We start from the raw sequence: 24,873 nt of genomic DNA, 5'->3' as shown, positions 1-24,873 counted from the left end.
ACGCCTATCTCTCGAATAGCAGTTCCTCAGGTCAGCCATGTGAACCGAGCGTTGTAGACCGACGCTGAGTCATCCTCTGCTTGCAAAAAAATGGCTCTTAGCCCTATGGGAATTAACATCTATGGTCATCAGTCCCCTAGAACTTAGAACTACTTAAACCTAACTAACCTAAGGACAGCACACAACACCCAGCCATCACGAGGCTGAGAAAATCCCTGACCCCGCTGGGAATCGAACCCGGGTACCCCCTCTGCTTGCAGCATCACTGGAGTTCAGTCTGGAGGGGCGTGTGGTTAGCACGTTGCTCACCAGGCCAACTGTGTTATCTCTCGAATCGCAACTACTGCTTCTCATTCAAGGGAATCTCAAGTAAATATGCGGGATTTCGTGGCCGGTGTCATACAAGGTAAAATCTTCTTGGTGCCTCATGTTTCTTCTACACGACCAACGTTTCGATGCCTCTGCTGGGATCTTCTTCAGGATATTTTAGTGTTCAGCTAATTGTTAACACTAGAAGAAGATCCCAGCAGTGGGGTCGAAATGTAGGGATAACAAACATGAGGCAACCTAGCATCCTCAAAGACTTTATTTGCAACTTCGTAGTAGTCTATATGAAGTTGAGTGCGCCTAGGGGAATTCCCCTAGTGAGGAAAAATCATTAGCAATATTGGAAATCATACTTGAGTTCTCCTCTCCCGCTTTCAGCATATACATTCCAGTCACATTCATGTGAACACCTGTCATAATCATTCATAACCGCCTTTTGCAGCGAGGACGTGGCAGAAGAGAGTCAGAAACGTACCAAGAGGGATGTGGAGCCATACCGACTCCAGTGCTGTAACCAGCTACTCGAGGTTTTTCGGATGATGACCCACGGCGTGAACAGTTCAATCGAGGTGGTCTCACAGATTCTCGATTGGGTTTAAATCCTGGGAGTCTGGTGGCTAGGGGTGTACGGTAAATTCATCCTGTTGCTCTTCGAACCATGCATACACACTGGATGCTGTGTGACACTTTGCATCGTCCTGTTGCTAGATGTCATCATTCTGAGGCAAAAACAAACAGCATTGCAGGAGTCGACAAGGTCCCGAAGGATAGGTGCACACTCGTGTTGATCCCTTGTGCCATCTAGTATGACGAGATCGTCCAGCGAATGCCACGAAAACATTCCCCAGATCTTATCGCTTCTTCCTTCGGCCTGGACACTTGCGACGATTGTTTCAGAGCTATACATGGTAGTTACGTTATTTAAGGAAACAGGAAGTGTTTAGCCACATGTGAAACGTCAACCACGACCTGCAACAAATGATGATGCACAAGAGGGTGTTTTAGCTGCTGTCGCAGCTAATCCGCACATCAATAGCAGACAAACTGCGCGAGAATCTGGAATCTCAAAAACGTCGGTGTTGAGAATACTACATCAACATCGATTGCACCCGTACCATATTTCTATGCTCCAGAAATTGCATGGCGACGACTTTGAAAGTCGTGTCCAGTTCTGCCACTGGGCACAAGAGAAATTACGGGACGATGACAGATTTTTTGCACGCGTTCTGTTTAGCGACGAAGCGTCATTCACCAACAGCCGTAACGTAAACCGGCATAATATGCACTATTGGGCAATGGAAATTCACCATGGCTGCGACAAGTGGAACATCAGCGACCTTGGGGGGTTAATGTATGGTGCGGCATTATGGGAGGAAGGATAATTGGCCCTCTCATTTATGGATGGCAATCGAAATGGTGCAATGCATGCTGATTTCCTACGTAATGTTCTAGCGATTTTACTAGAAGATGTTTCAATGCATGACAGAATGGCGGTGTACTTCCAACATGATGGATGTCCGGCACATAGATCGCGTGCGGTAGAAGCGGTATTGAACAGCATATTTCATGACAGGTGGATTGGTCGTCGAAGCACCCTACCATTGCCCTGACGTTCAGCGGATCTGACGTCCAAGGATTTCTTTCTGTGGCGAAAGTCGAAGGATATTTGCTATGGTGATCCACCGACAACGCCTGACAACATGCGTCAGCGCATTGTCAATGCATGTGCGAACATTACGGAAGGCGAACTACTCGCTATTGATAGAAATGTCGTTACACATATTGCCAAATGCATTGAGGTTTACGGACATCATTTTGAACATTTACTTTCATTAATGTGGTATTTAAAGGCAATGACGCTGTAACAGCATTCGTTCTCAAAAATGATAAGTTCACAAAGCTACATGTATCACACTGGAACAACCGAAATACAATGTTCAAGCGTACCTACGTTCTGTATTTTAATTTTAAAAACCTACCTGCTACCAACTGTTCGTCCAAAATTGTGAGCCACATGTTTGTGACTATTACAGCGCCATCTATCACAAAGCGAAAAAAATGGTCCAATTGAAACCTTCATATTTCTTTACGTTCTACACGAGTATGTAATAAATAATGGGGGTTCCTGTTTTAAAAAATGCGGTTCAAATTGCTCTGAGCACTATGGGACTTAACTGCTGAGGTCATCAGTCCCCTAGAACTTAGAACTACTTAATCCTAACTAACCTAAGGACATCACACACATCCACGCCCGAGGCAGGATTCGAACCTGCGACCGTAGCAGCAACGCGGTTCCGGACTGAAGCGCCTAGAACTGCTCGGCCACTCCGACCGGCAACTATTTAATAAAAAAACAGAGTTGATATCCGTTTGACCTATGACAGCGCCATCTAGCGGGCCAACCATAGCGCCATAGCGCCATCTGGTTTCCCCCTTCAAGCTAGACGAGTTTCGATCTTTGTAGTTTTTACGTTTGACGTCTATTTCGTGAGATATTTGGCCCAGTCACGATTAATGGACCACCCTGTATACGTCAACTTTCAGATGGAGCGCAGACTGTGATCTTCTGAGAAAGCCACCTGCCACCATCTAAGTGGACGTCCAGTTGCGGTATTGGCGTGCAAATTCCAGCCTACATTGCTGACGAACAGCGGTCCGCATTGGTTCAGCATCTAGGCGCCTGCAGCAGAGGCCCATACGCAGCAACATTAGCTGAATGTTCGTCGAGAAGACACTGCTGGTAACCCCTTGGTTCATCTGGGCTGTCAGTTGACCAATAGTTGCACATCTGTTCGCTCGGACACATCTCTGCAGCAGCTGTTTACCCCCGTCATCTATGATCTGTGGTGCACACCAGTTGCCTGAAGCCAGTTTTGGATAGTGACATTTTGCCATTCACATATACATTAACTACAGTGGTACACGAACGATTTACAAACCTAGCCGTTAGTGAAGTGCTCGCACCCTTGGCCTGAAAACCAATGCTCATGCCCTTCTCCAGGTGAGATAAATCGCTTCGTTTCCGCATTATGACGACGACTGCACTATTTTCTCCATCCCCACGACATGCTTTATACAGGGTGTTACAAAAAGGTACGGCCAAACTTTCAGGAAACATTCCTCACACACAAATAAAGAAAAGATGCTATGTGGACATGTGTCCGGAAACGCTTAATTTCCATGTTAGAGCTCATTTTAGTTTCGTCAGTATGTCCTGTACTTCCTCGATTCACCGCAAGTTGGCTCAATTGAAGGAAGGTAATGTTGATTTCGGTGCTTGTGTTGACATGCGACTCATTGCTCTACAGTACTAGCATCAAGCACATCAGTACGTAGCATCAAAAGGTTAGTGTTCATCACGAACGTGGTTTTGCAGTCAGTGCAATGTTTACAAATGCGGAGTTGGCAGATGCCCATTTGATGTATGCATTAGCACGGGGCAATTGCCGTGGCGCGGTACGTTTGTATCGAGACAGATTTGCAGAACGAAGGTGTCCCGACTGGAAGACGTTCGGAACAATTGATCAGCATCTTAGGGAGCACGGAACATTCCAGCTTATGACTCGCAACTGGGCAAGACCTAGAACGACGAGGACACCTGCAATGGACGAGGCAATTCTTCGTGCAGTTGACGATAGCCCTAATGTCAGCGTCAGAGAAGTTGCTGCTGTACAAGGTAACGTTGACCACGTCACTGTATGGAGAAACCTACGGGAGAACCAGTTGTTTCCGTACCATGTACAGGGTGTGCAGGCACTATCAGCAGCTGATTGGCCTCCACGGGTACACTTCTGCGAATGGTTCATCCAACAACTTGTCAGTCCTCATTTCAGTTCAAGTGTTCTCTTTACGGATGAGGCTTCATTCCAACGTTATCAAATTGTAAATTTTCACAATCAACATGTGTCGGCTGACGAGAATCCGCACGCAATTGTACAATCACGTCATCAACACAGGTTTTCTGTGAACGTTTGGGCAGGCATTGTTTGTGATGTCTTGACTGGGCCCCATGTTCTTCCACCCACGCTCAATGGAGCACGTTATCATGATTTCATACGGTACCTGTGCTGCTAGAACATGTGCCTTTAGAAGTACGACACAACATGTGGTTCATGCACGATGGAGCTCCTGCACATTTCAGTCAAAGTGTTCGTACGCTTCTCAACAACAGGTTCGGTGACCGATGGATTAGTAGAGGCGGACCAATTCCATGGCCTCCACGCTCTCCTGATCTCAACCCTCTCGACTTTCATTTATGGGGGCATTTGAAAGCTCTTGTCTACGCAACCCTGGTACCAAATGTAGAGACTCTTCGTGCTCGTATTGTGGACGGCTGTGATACAATACGCCATTCTTTAGGGCTGCATCAGCGCATCAGGGATTCCATGCGACGGGGGGTGCATACATGTATCCTCGCTATCGAAGGACATGTTGAACATTTGCTGTAACAAAGTGTTTGAAGTCACGATGGTACGTGCTGTTCCTGTGTGTTATCATTCCATGATTAATGTGATTTGAAGAGAAGTAATAAAATGAGCTCTAACATGGAAAGTAAGCGTTTCCGGACACATGTCCACATAACATATTTTCTTTATTTGTGTGTGAGGAATGTTTCCTGAAAGTTTGGCCGGACCTTTTTGTAACACCGTGTAGCTATGCCGTTTGTTGCAAACGGTAGCTTTATTCCGAATCTTCTACGTGTGCTCTAAATGAATATCATTTCTTTTCTCCCTCCATCTGTGAATAGTTAGTGCACGTTGAAGTCAGACATAGGCACTGGTCACATTAATGTGATTGGACCATGTGAGAGGTTGCATGCCCTCTTTTGCATGTCTCCTCTCACTTTCATCAATTTCATTAATGTTCTATGTCACTGCGCGGTAGTAACAGACCGAATAAGGTTATTGTAATGAGAGTATTTGTACTGAGAGCTCAAAAAATACTTTTTACTTGATTCCTAAACATGTTGGGTTAGTTTCCTGGGTGGCCTGTACGAGGCGAGCGTCAGAGGACGGGGCACACTGCGTTGCCGGTTGGGGGCTGCACTTCCCTGATTCTGAGGGGTTCGTACAATAAGCTTAAGCGCCTGGCGGAACGACTGACGTCGGTCGAGTTTCGCCTGTTGTACGCAGGGCGAAACGAGCTGCGAGACGTCTGAGTGTCGCCGCAGTTTATGTGTTTACCGTTCCGGCGCGTCTGGAACGAAGATTCCTGCCACCGACTGACTGCATTGTTCTCTTGATTCTGAGAATACTTGTGGACTGTGCCCTGCTGGAGGCGACTGTCTGGCGTCGGATGGCCGGTGGTCTAGGCTGGTTGTTTTCGTAACCGGTCGAACGGCAAGTTCAGTGCCCTCAGCTGAGTAGCAGAGGCATGATTGGTCAACTTAAACTGGGGCTAGTTGACGTCATAAAGCCCTGCTCCAAATTGGAGGGAACGGTCGCTATTGGCGCGAATGATGTTGTGAGGCAGTGTGAGGGAATTTTGGAATCAGAACTGAATGCTAATTCGCAGTTTTCGAGGAGAGTACGGAGTAGAGCAGTGTTGGCTTTGCTCTTGCATTGCTCGAGGAGGATTCGGGATCTGATCTTCCTCGGAGTCGGACGGTCTTGCGACTTGGTTGCTCGTTTTCGTAAGATCTTAGAATTCTCGGATAGCCTTAGCGGCCAGGGGTTGGCAGAGAGTTGCTGCACGGCAGAAGTCGGCGCCTTTATCATCAAGACGCTGCCTACCGACGACGTGCTGCAGATTTCAGCACTGGTACACTATTTTGCGGCACCGGCATTGTAGGACCTTACCAATTTTATACTGAATCCCTCAGCAGCACGCACGCTCGCTTTGCTACAAGTCCACCTTGCTTGTTTCTCCATGTGCTCCCATTTGAGTCCTCTCTGCTAATTGCGATACTGTTATATCGTCGGGAGATTAATATTTGATTCATCAGGACCTCCAGTCATTATCGTCAGTCTATTGCATCACTCTTATTCTCATAATATTTCAGTATATCCTATCCTTTAAGCTACTGTTTGTGTCGATTATCACGTGAATTTATATTCTGATGTATAATAAATCTCACTGTAATACACTCCTGGAAATGGAAAAAAGAACACATTGACACCGGTGTGTCAGACCCACCATACTTGCTCCGGACACTGCGAGAGGGCTGTACCAACAATGATCACACGCACGGCACAGCGGACACACCAGGAACCGCGGTGTTGGCCGTCGAATGGCGCTAGCTGCGCACCATTTGTGCACCGCCGCCGTCAGTGTCAGCCAGTTTGCCGTGGTATACGGAGCTCCATCGCAGTCTTTAACACTGGTATCGTGCCGCAACAGCGTGGACGTGAACCGTATGTGCAGTTGACGGACTTTGAGCGAGGGCGTATAGTGGGCATGCGGAAGGACGGGTGGATGTACCGCCGAATTGCTCAACAAGTGGGGCGTGAGGTCTCCACAGTACATCGATGTTGTCGCCAGTGGTCGGCGGAAGGTGCACGTGCCCGTCGACCTGGGACCGGACCGCAGCGACGCACGGATGCACGCCAAGACTTTCGGATCCTACGCAGTGCCGTAGGGGACCGCACCGTCACTTCCCAGGAAATGAGGGACACTGTTGCTTCTGGGGTATCGGCGAGGACCATTCGCAACCGTCTCCATAAAGCTGGGCTACGGTCCCGCACACCGTTAGGCCGTCTTCCGCTCACGCCCCAACATGGTGCAGCCCGCCTCCAGTGGTGTCGCGACAGGCGTGAATGGAGGGACGAATGGAGACGTGTTGTCTTCAGTGATGAGAGTCGCTTCTGCCTTGGTGCCAATGATGGTCGTATGCGTGTTTGGCGCCGTGCAGGTGAGCGCCACAATCAGGACTGCATACGACCGAGGCACACAGGGCCAACATCCGGCATCATGGTGTGGGGAGCGATCTCCTACACTGGCCGTACACCTCTGGTGATCGTCGAGGGGACATTGAATAGTGCATGGTACATCCAAACCGTCATCGAACCCATCGTTCTACCATTCCTAGACCGGCAAGGGAACTTGCTGTTCCAACAGGACAATGCACGTCCGCATGTATCCCGTGCCACCCAACGTGCTCTAGAAGGTGTAAGTCAACTACCCTGGCCAGCAAGACCTCCGGATCTGTCCCCCATTGAGCATGTTTGGGACTGGATGAAGCGTCGTCTCACGCGGTCTGCACGTCCAGCACGAACGCTGGTCCAACTGAGGCGCCAGGTGGAAATGGCATGGCAAGCCGTTCCACAGGACTACATCCAGCATCTCTACGATCGTCTCCATGGGAGAATAGCAGCCTGCATTGCTGCGAAAGGTGGATATACACTGTGTTAGTGCCGACATTGTGCATGCTCTGTTGCCTGTGTCTATGTGCCTGTGGTTCTGTCAGTGTGATCATGTGATGTATCTGACCCCAGGAATGTGTCAATAAAGTTTCCCCTTCCTGGGACAATGAATTCACGGTGTTCTTATTTCAATTTCCAGGAGTGTATTTAATCCGCATATCATTTCGTAGATATAGGCAGAATCACATTTCCTGTTGTTTATTATGATAAAGTTCTCTTTTTTGAGTACATTACGATTTTTATTAAATTATTGTGATTGTGCACTCCTTATTTTACCAAGTATTTTACCATCATTTCCCTCCGTTACCGTTGTGCGCATAATTCATTAGCTGGTAGATAAGGAGGGGGTCGAGCGCATGTCTCGTTCTAATGCAAAATTCGTCTGAATTAAAGAGGTACAAACTTTTCTCCAACCTGGCACCTCGCACATGTATATAACAGAGAACTTCACGGCATTTTTGATGATAGTGTTTGCCAATGGGTAATGAGGTGACACAGACATCTAAACATTATTAAACGGTTAAAACTTGAGTATGTGCACTATTTAGAGCATGTACAGGTGAGTAAGATAAATACATAACTTTTATGTCCTTGGATGTAGCTACTCTCTGTAATACTGAGGATCACAGCCTATCAGTCCAATCTTCTACCACTTGTTGGTTAGTATCAAGTAAACAGCGTCATACTAGGTCCTTCTCTCCTCACTGCGAGTCTCGTGGGATCTGGGCAGAGCTTGGTGTGCAGTGACTTGAAAACATACGGAGGAGGTTACATTTGCTTGAAGCGACTCAAACAATGCCCACAATAAAGACAGGCTACGGCGCGTCCGTGACAGCCAGAGCCACTACAGGTCTTACGTGTGCTAGGAGCTGACTCCTGCGATGAGCGAGTAATTACTGGGTGTTCCAGTTAAGTTATGTGATGACCGCCTGCACGGCGCAGTGAATGAGTAGATGCCGAGCAGCGAGTGCTCCGTTGCCCGGCAACCAGATGCCGTGCCGCTCATCTACTGCTGCAGTAAAACATAAATAAAACGTCGTGTGGCTAGGGCCTTCCGTCGGGTAGACCATTCGCCGGGTGCAAGTCTTCCTATATGACGCCACTTCGGCGACTTGCGCGTCGACGGGGATGAAATGATGATGATTAGGACAACACAACACCCAGTCCCTGAGCGGAGAAAATCTCCGACCCAGCCGGGAATCGAACCCGGGCCCTTAGGATTGACATTCTGTCGCGCTGACCACTTTTTTTTCCATTTTGTTCGTTGTTGATCGTTGTGTTTGGTCGTTGCGGACGTCACATGACATCCCTTCAAGTTCATTTGTTGATCGTTTCACTCAGTTTTTTTATTGCAGAGGCCAACCAGCTCTCTGACCCAACACACTGAGCTACCGTGCCGGTATCCATTCAGCTACCGGGGGCGGACAGTAAAACTTGACTACATTTGAAGTGTAAGCAAATACATTTTGTACTAACCCATGTCACGCAAGGATATGCTCGAACTGCCTGCCATTATTTTCCACACATTTCTGAATTCACTAAACAAATTATTAATCACACAATCTAATTGTCTCTGAGATATTGAATTAATTGATTCAGGGATACTATCCTCGACTTCCTCTGTCGTGTGAGCATTTGTTGTGTACGTTTTGTCCTTCAGTGAAGCCCACAAATAAAAATCGCACGGAGTTCATTCAGGACTTCTATCGGGTCAGGGTGGCAGATATTGTTACTAATCAGTGTTTTCTTGAACACATCGTGAATGTCGTGCGAAGAAACATTGGCCGTATGGGCCCTTGCCAAATGCTGTTGAAAAATGCGAAGCTTCATTCTCTTTCACTCAGTTCATTACAAAATGGACGAAAAACGTCTTGCATATATTCTGTTATTATGTAGCCAATAACTGGGCACCACACCCCTATTTTCTGATCATGAAGGGGTTCCTCATGAAGCACAAGAGGTCTACCTGCGCTCCAATGTCGACAGTTTTGGGAATCAACAAAAAAAATGGCTCTGAGCACTATGGGACTTAACTTCTGAGGTAATCAGTCCCCTAGAACTTAGAACTACTTAAACCTAACTAACCTAAGGTCATCACACACATCCATGCCCGACGCAGGATTCGAACCTGCGACCATAGCGGTGGCGCGGTTCCAGACTGTAGCGCCCAGAACCGCTCGTCCACTTCGGCCGGCTGCTGCAAAAGACGTCTAAGGGGCTATTTGGCGGAATTTTCCGGGAGGTATGCAATGTAATCGAGACGAGCTTCTGTGAGCAATGTACGTCGTCGTTTACGCTTCTTGTCTTGAACACTTCCCGTTTATTCACTAATTTGTGAACTGCATCACGATTCGGAACTCGAACACTTGGAAAGTTCTGTTCAAACAATCTCCATACAGTACGAGCGGAGTCTGTACGCACATACAAGTCGCAAATAAACACTCGTGGTAGAATTGAATAATTCTCTCTTGCCTTTATTGCGTTCGTAAAGTTTTTAAGAGGTCCATGACTCAGGAATTTATTGCTAGCGCACTCGAGCAGATATAACTTCGATGAGTTGCTCACGCGCTGCCTGCGATATGTAAGCTACAATAGAATCTCAGACCAGAGAGCAGTGTCGGCAGCAGTAGTAGTAGAAGCTCGCAGTCGGGCGGTTGGGTCAGGTCGCTCTTAGAGATCAGTTGTCGAGTTGTATAGCTCACAGAGAGCTCTTGTGTCCTGTATGGAATTACAAGGCCGGTCGTGGAGAACGATGGCGGTGCCTGAGTGCTGTAGTATAAGGTAAAAGCAAAAATTATTATTATTTATTGCCTCGCGCATATGTAATTTGCAACAACTCATTTTGTACTATCGTTATATCAAAGTCACATGTAAATAATATTCAATAATTTTTTAATAATAATTTTTGTCATAAAGATAACTTTTGACAGTCATTCATCTGAATTTAAATTTTTTTGCTAATTTCTCCTATCCATACCAGTTTCGATTCACAGTGAGTTAATTATTGAAAGGTTATATATTAGTCACTTTTTAATTCTGAGGTTACGGAAATAATCTATTGGGAGGTTACAACTTCACTGTTACACTCATGATGCATTTTTCACTCCTCAAATGACACTGGCCGACAAGGCGCGTATATCCGTACAGCCTTCGGGCTAAAACCCACAAAAAAAGAGGAGCATATTGCTGACTGCGGTCCCGCGGGACCCATTCGACCGGCAGACGGTAATCAGATAAATGGGATAACCTGTACTTCAGATGAGTTTAATAATTCTTAATTGCGCCTTTAAATGCATGCAAGCTCTCGATAACACACGACAAAGTTAAGACCTATAGTGCGTACCTTTCCACTGACATATGGACCCTGCAGGGAGCCGAGCGTTCGCGAAGTGTGATGGGCAAGCTGACTAGTCTGACGTCACAAGTTCGTTGCAGGACCCGTATTTATCATGGATCCCGGAGTCGATGCTATGACGTCACCCGTCGCTGAGTTCTGGAGAGAGCATGGCCCGCGGCGGCGCAGTGACGGGCTGTTAATTTAAAGCATGGGCAGGCAACCGGCAGCCTGCGATTGGTTTCAATCAGGCACGTGGAAGAAGTTCGCATTGGATTCCGCCCTCTACGTATTTTCGGATATTTCCACCGACGCTCGGCTCGCCTAGTCAAGGGTTTGCAGCTCACGACGCGGGTCAGTGAAAGTTTCACCTACTCGGCGCGTGTGCAGTGCTGTTTCACCGCTGCTGGATTTTAACAACAAAGGGAAACAAATTTTCCGCCTGTGCGCGAAATATTGGCCCCTGGTGCTCATGTCCGCGTGAAGAGCGGGCGGAAACAGTTCACTGTCTTGATGGGATGCGGGGAAAAAGTATTTTCGCCCCTGGATCAGTGCTGCCAACACACACACACACACACACACACACACACACACATTTTAGTTACTGCTTACTGCCTACGTCTGTACTACCACACTCTGATAGATCATAAACCTTGGTAGTAGGCGACGATGGCGCGAAAATTGCTGACTACTCGCGACATGTGCCGAAATGAGAAACGCCAGTTTTGTGTTAGCAGAAGAGCCAAAGCCGTGTTACTAGTGGAGGCCGAAATGCACCCGTTTTAGCTCACGCAGGCTGGCGTGAGGGAAGAACTGTACTGACGTGAGATCTGGAACATAACAAGGAATGAGAATTCAGAAAGCGGACGTAATTAGTTTGATACTTAACTTTAATCCATTAACGATGAACGTCGTTCTTGACGGTACATGATTCACAATATCATCTGTTCAGAATACATTCTTGAAGATAGTTCTTATGGTAACTAAATTTGGCGCCTTGCTAGGTCGTAGCAAATAACGTAGCTGGCGGCTATGTTAAACTGTCGTCTCTGCAAATGAGAGCGTATGTAGACAGTGAACCATCGCTAGCAAATCGGCTGTACGACTGGGTCGAGTGCTACGTAGTCTCTCTGGACTAGACCTGCCGTGTGGCTGCGCTCGGTCTGCAATCACTGATGGTGGCGACACGCGGGTCCGACGTATACTACCGGACCGCGGCCGATTTAAAGGCTACCACCTAGCAAGTGTGGTGTCTGGCGGTGACACCACAGGCAGTAAGGGCCATAGCTTGGTGAAGAAAGTAGTTGTCTGCTATCGGTTCACGCGTAGAGTTCTGTGCTAGTTGTTTCTTAATTTCGTAATAACTTGGTAAATAAACTAGTTGTCTCTTGACGGTCACCCGTAAGGTTCTGCGCTACTCATATGTTAACTGCAGTTGTATGTTTATGAGTTCATTAGCAAAATGACTGGTATTAACATGAGAAAAGTAGGTGCCCTTGAAGGTCGTCAGCTCCATGATGGGGGGTTGTTTCTTTACTGTGTGCAAGGATAAACCCATTTGCTTGTTGTGTAGTGAATAGCTATCTGTTATGGAGGAATATAACACGAAAAGACGCTTTTCTGCTAAACACATGGCCTAACAACAGAGAAATTGCAGAAAGAAAAAATTTAAAATACACTCCTGGAAATTGAAATAAGAACACCGTGAATTCATTGTCCCAGGAAGGGGAAACTTTATTGACACATTCCTGGGGTCAGATACATCACATGATCACACTGACAGAACCACAGGCACATAGACACAGGCAACAGAGCATACACAATGTCGGCACTAGTACAGTGTATATCCACCTTTCGCAGCAATGCAGGCTGCTATTCTCCCATGGAGACGATCGTAGAGATGCTGGATGTAGTCCTGTGGAACGGCTTGCCATGCCATTTCCACCTGGCGCCTCAGTTGGACCAGCGTTCGTGCTGGACGTGCAGACCGCGTGAGACGACGCTTCATCCAGTCCCAAACATGCTCAATCGGGGACAGATCCGGAGATCTTGCTGGCCAGGGTAGTTGACTTACACCTTCTAGAGCACGTTGGGTGGCACGGGATACATGCGGACGCGCATTGTCCTGTTGGAACAGCAAGTTCCCTTGCCGGTCTAGGAATGGTAGAACGATGGGTTCGATGACGGTTTGGATGTACCGTGCACTATTCAGTGTCCCCTCGACGATCACCAGAGGTGTACGGCCAGTGTAGGAGATCGCTCCCCACACCATGATGCCGGGTGTTGGCCCTGTGTGCCTCGGTCGTATGCAGTCCTGATTGTGGCGCTCACCTGCACGGCGCCAAACACGCATACGACCATCATTGGCACCAAGGCAGAAGCGACTCTCATCGCTGAAGACGACACGTCTCCATTCGTCCCTCCATTCACGCCTGTCGCGACACCACTGGAGGCGGGCTGCACGATGTTGGGGCGTGAGCGGAAGACGGCCTAACGGTGTGCGGGACCGTAGCCCAGCTTCATGGAGACGGTTGCGAATGGTCCTCGCCGATACCCCAGGAGCAACAGTGTCCCTAATTTGCTGGGAAGTGGCGGTGCGGTCCCCTACGGCACTCCGTAGTATCCTACGGTCTTGGCGTGCATCCGTGCGTCGCTGCGGTCCGGTCCCAGGTCGACGGAGGATCTGCAGCGAATTGACGCATGGTGCACGGAATGGCAATTGAATCTCAATGTAGCGAAGTGTAATGTGATGCGAATACATAGAAAGATAGGTCCCTTATCATTTAGCTACAAAATAGCAGGTCAGCAACTGGAAGCAGTTAATTCCATAAATTATCTGGGAGTACGCATTAGGAGTGATTTAAAATGGAATGATCATATAAAGTTGATCGTCGGTAAAGCAGATGCCAGACTGAGATTCATTGGAAGAATCCTAAGGAAATGCAATCCGACAACAAAGGAAGTAGGTTACAGTACGCTTGTTCGCCCAATGCTTGAATACTGCTCAGCAGTGTGGGATCCGCACCAGGTAGGGTTGATAGAAGAGATAGAGAAGATCCAACGGAGAGCAGCGCGCTTCGTTACAGGATCATTTAGTAATTGCGAAAGCGTTACGGAGATGATAGATAAACTCCAGTGGAAGACTCTGCAGGAGAGACGCTCAGTAGCTCGGTACGGGCTTTTGTTGAAGTTTCGAGAACATACCTTCACCGAAGAGTCAAGCAGTATATTGCTCCCTCCTACGTATATCTCGCGAAGAGACCATGAGGATAAAATCAGAGAGATTAGAGCCCACACAGAAGCATACCGACAATCCTTCTTTCCACGTACAATACGAGACTGGAATAGAAGGGAGAACCGATAGAGGTACTCAGGGTACCCTCCGCCACACACCGTCAGGTGGCTTGCGGAGTACGGATGTAGATGTCGACGGGCACGTGCACCTTCCGCCGACCACTGGCGACAACATCGATGTACTGTGGAGACCTCACTCCCCACGTGTTGAGCAATTCGGCGGTACGTCCACCCGGCCTCCCGGATGCCCGCTATAGGCACTCGCTCAAAGTCCGTCAGCTGCACATACGGTTCACGTCCACGCTGTTGCGGCATGCTACCAGTGTTAAAGACTGCGATGGAGCTCCGTATGCCACGGCAAACTGGCTGACACTGACGGCGGCGGTGCACAAATGCTGCGCAGCTAGCGCCATTCGACGGCCAACACCGCGGTTCCTGGTGTGTCCGCTGTGCCGTGCGTGTGATGATTGCTTGTACGGCCCTCTCGCAGTGTCCGGAGCAAGTATGGTGGGTCTGACACACCGGTGTCAATGTGTTCTTTTTTCCATTTCCAGGAGTGTATTACTTTCCAATTTGGACAAGCAATGTTTGCCAAAGGGAGGGCACAGTGCGCTAATTCATTTAAAGCCAGGTTTATGACAAGTAGAAAAACTTCCAAAGGGCTGAAGCCTTTTGCTGAAGGCGATTTCGCAAAGACATTGGTCATTGCAGATGTATTACGTTCCGATAAAGAAACAGAGCCCGAACAAATAAGTTGATCGAGACGAAGGTTATTCGATTGATTGGTACGATGGCTGATGACATTGAAAGAAAGTTTGTGTGATCGTGCTGCCACTTCGAAGCGTTTGCGGTGACTTTGTATCTGATTTATCAGATACAAATCAGTTAGAAATTTTTGTTCGTGGTATAGATGTGGAGTGCAGTTTAATGGAAGAAACAATTCTTGGCATTACAGCCATTAAAAGGAACCACTACTAATGAAGATATTTTTGAAGAAGTGAGAAAAATAATAGAAATGTTTAATTTGCAGTGGAGTCAACTCTCTGTAGTTTGCTGATCAGTTCACGAAAAGGTTTTAATAACATATTGTTTAAAATAATCTGCTGAATTAAATTTTGACATAGCCAATTTAATAATTCTTCACTACATTACTCACCAAAAAAGTTTGTGTGCGGCCTGAGAGCTTAAATAAACATGTGAATCAGGCCAGCATCGCCAAGGATTGCCCATGCTTGATTTAAACTTTGGCCTCCACGGCGATGTGTGCGGTGCACCGTGAGCGGTCGACAAAGACAAAATTGATACCGCAGATGGTATTCATGTAATGCGATATGCTAACGAGTTATGTATACGCAGCAACGACTACTTTCCATGAACACAGAAGAGACAGAAAAAATACTAACCGAGCGAGGTGGCGCAGTGGTTAGCCGACTAGACGCGCATTCAGGAGAACGACTGCTCAAACTAGCATCCTGATTTTCTGTTTTCCGTAATTTCCCTAAATCGCTTCTGGCAAATGCAGGGATGGTCCCTTTGAAAGGGCACGGTCGACTTCCTTCCTCACCCTTCCCTAATCCGACGGGACCGATGACCACGTTGTTTGGTCCTCTCCCCCAAATAAACCAAACAACCAAAAAATACTACATAAACTTGTGATGCTAAATTCAAAACAGTACAAACTACCTCTACCAATCATACGGATATACCACCGTGCGCTCTTCCAGCTTCGGAGTTAGCATGTGGGCACAAAGACTGAACATGGTCACCCACAAAACATCAGTCAGGCGAGGGCACAGAAGTTTCCTACATAGGCTATAACGAGCCGTCGGCACCCCGTCAGTAGATACACTGTATGTGGAGCCCAACAAGTACCATTACCACATACAGAACTGCAAGGTACTGGTTAAGGATGGAGAGACTAGATAAGGTATATCAATAACTGGTGTACTGGTGCGGACGATACGTCACCTTAAAAACTGGTGTCTGGATGCATGGTAAGGTGAATTGGATGTAAGTGATAAGGGACGCAGACTGCACGACTTCCTCCCTGACATAAGGGGCGGTTGAGAATGAAACATATCGATCTCAGCCGCAGTACGGTAGATTTCTTAACTGGGCATGGACCTTATCGCAAGCACTTAAAGCACTTGAGTCTGAGAAAGACACCCACATGCACACGCGGGGAAGAAGGTTCCCCGAACACAATGCCTTCTTCTGCGTGCAATAGGGGATCAATACACCTTTACTACACTTAGACTATAAAGATACTGACGTACATATATACACACAAAATATTGGGTCACCTCGGTACCGAGAGTTCCAGAACCTGTGCAGAAAATTGGAATAGAGATCAAAATACAGATCATTTCCGCTTTTTTTTATTGCTCATGAAAACCACACATTGCATGTCGTACCACCATACAGCGAGACCTTCAGAGGTGGTGGTCCAGATTGCTGTACACATCGGTACCTCTAATACTCAGTAACACGTCCTCTTGCATTGGTACCTGCCTGTATTCGTCGTGGCATACACAAGTTCGTCAAGGCACTGTTGGTCCAGATTGTCCCACTCCTCAACGGCGATTCGGCATAGATCCCTCAGAGTGGTTGGTGGGTCACGTCGTCCATAAACAGCCCTTTTCAGTCTACACCAGGCATGTTCGATAGGGTCCATGTCACGAGAACATGCTGGCCACTCTTGTCGAGCGATATCGTTATCCTGAAGGAAGTCCTTCACAAGATGTGCACGATGGGGGCGCAAACTGTCGTCCATGAAAACGAATGCCTCTCCAATAAGCTGCCGATAAGGTTGCACTGTCGGTCTGAGGACGGCGTTCACGTATCGTACAGTCGTTATGGCGCCTTCCATGACCACCAGCGGCGTACGTCGGCCCCACATAATACCACCCCAAAACACCAGGGAACTTCCACCTTGCTGCATTCGGCGGACAGTGTGTCTAAGGCGTTCAGCCTGACCGGGTTGCCTCCAAACACGTCTCTGACGGTGTCTGGTTGAAGGCCTATGCGACACTCATTGGTGAAGAGAACGTGATGCCAATCCTGAGCGGTCCACTCGGCATGTTGTTGGGCTCATCTGCACCGCGCTGCATGGTGTCGTGGTTGCAAAGATGGACCTCGCCATGGTCGTCGGGAGTGAATTTACGCCCCATGAAGCCTATTGCGCATACTGTGAGTCTAACACGACGTCCTGTGGCTGCACGAAAAGCATTATTCAACATGGTGGCGTTGCTGTCAGGGTTCATCCGAGCATAATCCGTAGGTAGTGGTGATCCACTGCAGTGGTAGCCCTTGGGCGGCCTGAGCGAGGCATGTCATCGACAGTTCCTGGCCGGCCGCGGTGGCCGTGCGGTTCTAGGCGCTGCAGTCCGGAACCGCGGGACTGCTAAAGTCGCAGGTTCGAATCCTGCCTCGGGCATGGATGTGTGTGATGTCCTTAGGTTAGTTAGGTTTAAGTAGTTCTAAGTTCTAGGGGACTGATGACCTAAGATGTTAAGTCCCATAGTGCTCAGAGCCATTTGAACCATTTTTTTTTTTTGACAGTTCCCGTCTCTCTCTACCTCCACCATGTCCGAACAACATCGCTTTGGTTCACTCAGAGATGCCTCGACACTTCCCTAGTTGAGATTCCTTCCTCGCACAAGGTAACAATTCGTACGCTATTGATCCACGGTATTGACCGTCTAGGCATGGTTGAACCATAGACAACACGAGCCGTGTAGCTCCTTCCTAGTGGAATCACTCGAACTGATCGTCTGTCGGCCCCTCTCCGTGTAATGGACGCTCCTCATGCATGGCTGTTTACATCTTTGGGTGGGTTTAGTAACATCTCTGAACAGTCAAATGGACTGTGTCTGTGATACAATATCCACAGTCGACGACTGTCTTTATGAGTTCTGGGAACTGGAGTGATGCAAAACTTTTTTATATGAGTTTTACATAGCAATAACAGACGAAGTACAATGGGCACAAAAATGCATTAACAAATAGTATTTCAACAATTGCACATGAAGAGTACTTTTGGACATGACGTAACAGACATGCCTATATTCAAGGTAGCAGCAATCTCCAGACGCTGGACAGCAACACCCACAGTGAAAGCGAAAACAGTGGCACTGCAGAGGAACAGGAGAAGGAGAAACACGAGCTGTACCAGTAAATAAAACACCTAGAATTGTGAATGAGACATAACATGCCAAAGTGCGCTGACAAATTGTACGTATCAGTAAAATAATACTTACGGATAGTGAATACTAGGATAAATGTAGTGTGAGGTGCTGGCGATCTAGCCAAGAAAACACACGTTGTTGTACACGAATGAGTACCTATTGTTAGTGCAGAAGTTTACCAATACCATTTTTCTACTACTAACTATAAACTATTTTGTTGCGACTGACGGGTCAACAGCTAGAAGAATTTATTCCGTGGTATTCACCACCAGCCACAATCGGTGATGGTACTAAAAAGTCTCTCCTCTGTTCTATCAACTTTTTACAGCCTTCTCAAAACAAAAAAATTATATATCTTTCGACGTCAAATTATTGTTATTTTTTTAAAAAAATGTTTTCATATGTTGTAGATGAAAACAAAAACTACAAAAAGATGACAAACGGAAAGTGTAAGATGAACGACCTGTTTGAAAAATCATGTAATATGTCTTAAAATTTTCACTAAATAAATAAAATTAACGAATACTTATAAAATGATTGTTTAATAGGAGGACATAGCATGATATCTTGGGTGGAGAACCATCGACTGAATGTAGATTTAACTCCAGGCGTGTCCCAAGACGTGACGTTAGGGCTCTTGTTGCACATACTGTATATTAATGACCTGCAAGTCAACGTTAATAGTAACCTCAGACTTTTTGCAGAGGATGTAGTTACCTACAGTGAAGTACTGTGTGGGAAAAGTTGCACAAATATCGAATCTGATCGCGACACGTTTTCAAAGCTGTGCAGACTCTGGCAACTTGTTTTAAATGGTTTGAAGTGCAAAATTGTGCACTTCACAAAATGCGGGAAAATGTTGCCCTACTTCTAGAATATTACTGTGTCTCAGGTGGAGTCAATCAACCCATACAAATATCTGAGTAAAATAATTTATAGGGGTATCAAGTGGAATGATGATTTAGGTTCAATCGTAGGAAAGGGAGATGTCAGATTTCGGATATTTGGCATGATGCTGGATAAAGGCATTCAGTCTACAAAGGACACAGCTGACAAATCACTTCTGTAGATCATCATAGAATATTCCTCAAATATGTTGGACAAACACCACATATGTATAACAAAGAGAACTGAATGTGTTCAAAGGACGGCAGGAATGGTCACATATGTTTGATCCATGGGTCCGCATCACCAAAATGTTGAAGAACTTGAAGTTGTAGGCCCTTTTTTTAGACTTCAGTTTTCCCATGAAAGCCAATTTACAAAGTATCGAGAACCAATGAAGTGAAGAATCTGGACACATTCACCACTCGCATCGTTTCTGGGTGAACAGTGAATACAAAATCAAACTAACTGCTGCACGCATTCCATGCACGACTAGAGCTGGAAGATGCCCAAATATGGAAGCTTCCCCCTGAATGTATTTCATGGTGTGTAGCAGGGTAAGTAGATGAATATGTACTAGGAAAACCAATTATTGCATGACTATATCAGAAAGATAAAAATATAACCCAGTGCACTACACAGACAGATGAATGCAAATTTTTTAGGTTAACTAATGGCTTTTGGACGTCAGCATAGAGCCAGACTCAGAATTAGTTTTAATGATTAATTGTGTAAAACGTTAAACCCTTAAACAACAAAATTAACAGTTCGATTCATTTAACTAGAGACTAAGTCCCTGATACAAGAAAAATAAAGTATACTTGATAACACAAATCATCATTATTGATTAACTGTATTACAATGCAAAAAATCTCTTTTTCTGTATTGATATCTGTCCTTCTGCTATAAAATTGTATAGGGATTTATACATTTTCAAGTCCTCTGTCTGGTACTGCAGTGCCAGAGGACATCAAACGCTGCATTAATATCATGTTTCCTTGATACCTTGTGGCGCAGATGAAGAAAATGTTAATCTAATTTATTGGCCACAGTTCTAGCATTTTCCTTCGTATTTACATTTAGAGTTCTGCAGTGTGTGTCGATCGTCCTTGTTTGGCTGTCTAGTGTAGTTTTCAATGGTATTTTGTATGGATGGGGACTGTGATGGCTGTGTGCAGATGCGAGCTAGGTTGGTGACACGTCACTCTGAGCTCCAGGCTGCGATGGCTTCAGTTACACAGCTTGAAGCTGCACTTGATGGGCGTCTCAGTTGTAGGCCAACCGTGCAGATCCAAAGGACTAGGTCTGAGTCCGCTGATTCAGCCGCGCTGGTGACCAGCCAAGTTACTGCTCGTTCTAAGGGTGACCCCACACACGTGGTCGAGTGGGAGGTCGCCTCAGGGCGTGGCTGGCGGTGAAACACTTCCCAGGGAGCCGCACATAGGGCCTCCCTGGTTAGTTTGACAAACCTCTCAGCCTACAAGATCTGGGCAGTCACGGAGGGTGGGATTATTGGTAGTTGGGAGCTCCAATGTTAGGCACATTATAGAGCCCCTTAGGGACATGGCTGCCAAGGAAGGGAAGAAAGCCACTGTGGATTCCTTGTGCATACTGGGTGGAGTCATTCCAGACGTAGAAAGAGTCTTTCTGGATGCCATGAAGAGCACAGGGCGCAGCCAACTGCCGGTGGTGGCTCACGTCGGTAGTAGCAATTATGTGTGTCGCTTTGGGTTGGATGAGATTCTCTCTGGTTTCAAGCGGCTAACCGAAGTGGTAAAGACTACCGGTCTTGCTTGCGAGATGAAAGCAGAGCTAACCATATGCAGCATAGTCGACACGACTGACTGCGGACTTTTGGTACAGAGCCGAGTGGAGGCTCAGACGGTTCTGCGACCGAGTGTGCTGCAGATTCCTCGACTTGCGCCATAGAGTGGTGGGTTGTCGAGTTTTGCTGAGTAGGGCAGGAGTCCACTACACACAGGAAGTGGCTACTCAGGTATCAGGGGCTGTGTGTGGTGGACTGGGCGGTTTTTTAGGCTAGAGGATCTCGGGGGAAATACACTGCCGGCCATTAAAATTGCTACACCAAGAAGAAATGCAGATGATAAACGGATATTCATTTGACAAATATATTATACTAGAACTGACATGTAATCACATTATCACGCAATTTGGGTGCATAGATCCTGAGAAATCAGTACCCAGAACAACCACCTCTGACTGTAACAACGGCCTTGATACGCCTGGGCATTGAGTCAAACAGAGCTTGGTCTACAGGTACAGCTGCCCATGCAGCTTCAACGCGATACCACAGTTCATCAAGAGCAGTGACTGGCGTATTGTGATGAGCCAGTTACTCGGCCACCATTGACCAGACGTTTTCAATTGGTGACAGATCTGGAGAATGTGCAGCCCATGGAGCCGGCCGGAGTGGCCGAGCGGTTCTAGAGGCTACAGACTGCACCGCGCGACCGCTACGGTCCCAGGTTCGAATCCTGCCTCGAACATGGATGTCTGTGGTGTCCATAGGTTAGTTAGGTTTAAGTAGTTCTAAGTTCTAGGGGACTGATGACCTCAGAAGTTAAGTCCCATAGTGCTCGGGGCCATTTTTTTGTGCTGGCCAGGGCAGCAGTCGAACATTTTCTGTATCCAGAAACGCCTGTACAGGACCTGCAACATGCGGTCGTGCATTATCCTGCTGAAATGTAGGGTTTCGCAGGGATCGAATGAAGGGTAGAGCACGGGTTGTAACACATCTGAAATGTAACGTCCACTGTTCAGAGTGCCGTCAATGCGAACAAGAGGTGATAGAGACGTGTAACCATAAGGCGTTCCGTATTACTCTCCTGAACCCACCGATTGCGTATACTGCTAACAGTCATTGGATCTCGACCAACGCGAGCAGCAATGTCGCGATACGATAATCCGCAATCGCGATAGGCTACATTCGGAAACGTGATGGTACGCATTTCTCCTCCTTACACGAGGCTTCACAGCAACATTCACCAGGAAACGCCGGTCAACTGCTGTTGTGAATGAGAAATCGGTTGGAAACTTTCCTCATGTCAGCACGTTGTAGGCCACCGGCGCCAACCCTGTGTGAATGCTCTGAAAAGCTGATCATTTGCAAGTCACAGCTTCTTCTTCCTGCCGATTAAATTTCGCGTTTGTAGTACGTCATCTTTTTCGTGTAGCAATTTTAATGCCCAGTAGTGTAAAAAAGGGCTTCAGTCTCAAACGGTGCAGGTCGAACATAGGAAGAATGAAGATACAGGAACGATCGGTATAACAGTTGTAAATTGTCGTAGCAGTGTTGGGAAAGTGCCAGAGCTCCAAGCGCTAATGGAAAGCACTGATATAACTCAGCCGAAATTTTTGCGAAGAACCTAACGGTGTTCCGAAAGCAAAGGCTGAACACACTTGGTGGTGGCGTGCTGGTGTTAGAAGTAGCTTGTCTTGTAGAGAAATTGAAACAGATTCTTCCTGTGAATTAGTATGGGCAGAGGTCGTTTTGCCAACTGGAATGAAATAGTAGGTGGTTCCTTTTACCGGCCTCTCAACTCAGATGATGCAATTGCTGAAAGGTTCAGAGAAAACTTGAGTTTAATTTCAAACACGTACTCGATTCATACAATCATATCTGGTGGTAGCTTTAATTTACCGTCGATTAGTTGGCGAAAATACATATTTAAATCCGAAGGTACGCATAAAATATCATCCGAAATGGTGTTAACGCATTCTTTGATAATTATTTCGAACAGTTAGTTCATTAGCCCATGCGAATAGTAAACAGTTGTGAAAGCACACTTGACCCATAGCAGTAAATAATCCTCAGTTAATAAAGAGCATCAAATCGGATACAGGGATTAGCGAACACAGGGTTGTCGTAGCGAGATTGAATACTGTAACCCCGAAATCCTTCAAAAATAAACGAAAAAATGGTTATTCAGATAAAGCATATCAAAACGCGCTTGACGCCTTCCTGAGAGACAATGTCCACTCCTTCCCAACTAACAATGTTAAGGGTACACCATCTGTGGCTTGAATTCAAAGAAATAGTACCGACAGCAATTGAGAGATTTATACCAAATGAGTTAACAAACGACGCAGCTGATCCCCCTTAGTACACAAAACGGGTCAGAACACTGTTGCAGAAACAACGAAAAAAAGCATGCAAAATTTAAACGAAATCTCTGAGACTGGCTATCTTTTACAGACGCTCAAAATTTAGCGCAGACATCAATGCGAGGTGCTTATAAAAGTTTCCACAACGAAACTTTATCTCGAAACCTGACAGAAAATCCAAAGAGATTCTGGTCGCCGGCCGCAGTGACCGATCGGTTCTAGGCGCTACAGTCTGGAATCGCGCGACCGCTGCGGCCGCAGGTTCGAATGCTGCCTCGGGCATGGATGTGTGTGATGTACTTAGGTTAGATAGGTTTAAGTAGTTCTAAGTTCTAGGGGACTTATGACCTCAGAAGTTAAATCCCATAGTGCTCAGAGTCATTTCTGTTTAGATTCTGGTCGTATGTAAAGTAAGATAGCGGCAAGACACAGTCAATGCTTTCTCTGCGCGATAGCAGTGGAAATACTATCAACAACAGTGCTGCGAAAGCAGAGTTACTAAACACAGCTCTCAGAAATTCTTTCACCAAAGAAGACGAAGTAAATATTGCAAAATTTGAATCAAGAACGGTTGCCAACATGAGCAATTAGAAGTAGATATCCTCGGAATAGTGAAGCAACTTAAATCAGTTAATAAAATCAAGTCTTCTGGTACAGACTGTATGCCAATTATGTTTCTTTCAGAGTACTTAACAATCATATAGAACCGCTCGCTCGACGAAAGATTCGTGCCCAAAGGCTGGAAAGTTCCACAGGTCACAACAGTATTCAAGAAAGGTAGTAGGAGTAATCAACTAAATTATAGGCTCATATCATATGTCTATATGCACCATAATTTTGGAACACACATTGTGTTCGAACATTAAGAATTACCTCCCAGAGAACGGTCTATTAACACAAAGTCAAAATGAATGTAGAAAACATCGTTCCTGTGAAACACAATTAGCTGTATACACACACGACGTGTTGAGTGCCATTGAGCAGAATGTTCAAATTGATTCCGTATTTCTAGATTTCCAAAAGGCTTTTGACACTGTATCACGAAAGTGCCTTGTAGCGAGATTGCATGCTTACGGAATATCGTCTCAGTTATGTGACTGGATTCGTGATTTCGTGTCAGAGAGATCACAGTTCGTAGTAACTGAGGGAAAGTCATCGAGTATTTCTGGCGTTTTCCAAGGTAATATTACAGACCCTCTGCTGTTTCTTATCTCTATAAAGGATTTAGGAGACAATCTGAGTGCCCGTCATAGGTTGTTTGCAGATGATGTCGTTTATGGTTATAGGGAAGGCAAATCAAAGACTACGTTTTATTCGCAGAATACTTAGAAAATGCAAGAAATCTAATAAATAGACTGCC

Source organism: Schistocerca gregaria, chromosome 7, assembly GCF_023897955.1.
Source record: "Schistocerca gregaria isolate iqSchGreg1 chromosome 7, iqSchGreg1.2, whole genome shotgun sequence".
Taxonomy (NCBI): domain Eukaryota; kingdom Metazoa; phylum Arthropoda; class Insecta; order Orthoptera; family Acrididae; genus Schistocerca; species Schistocerca gregaria.
The sequence above is the reverse complement of the archived record's forward strand: the minus strand, read 5'-3'. Positions refer to the sequence as shown.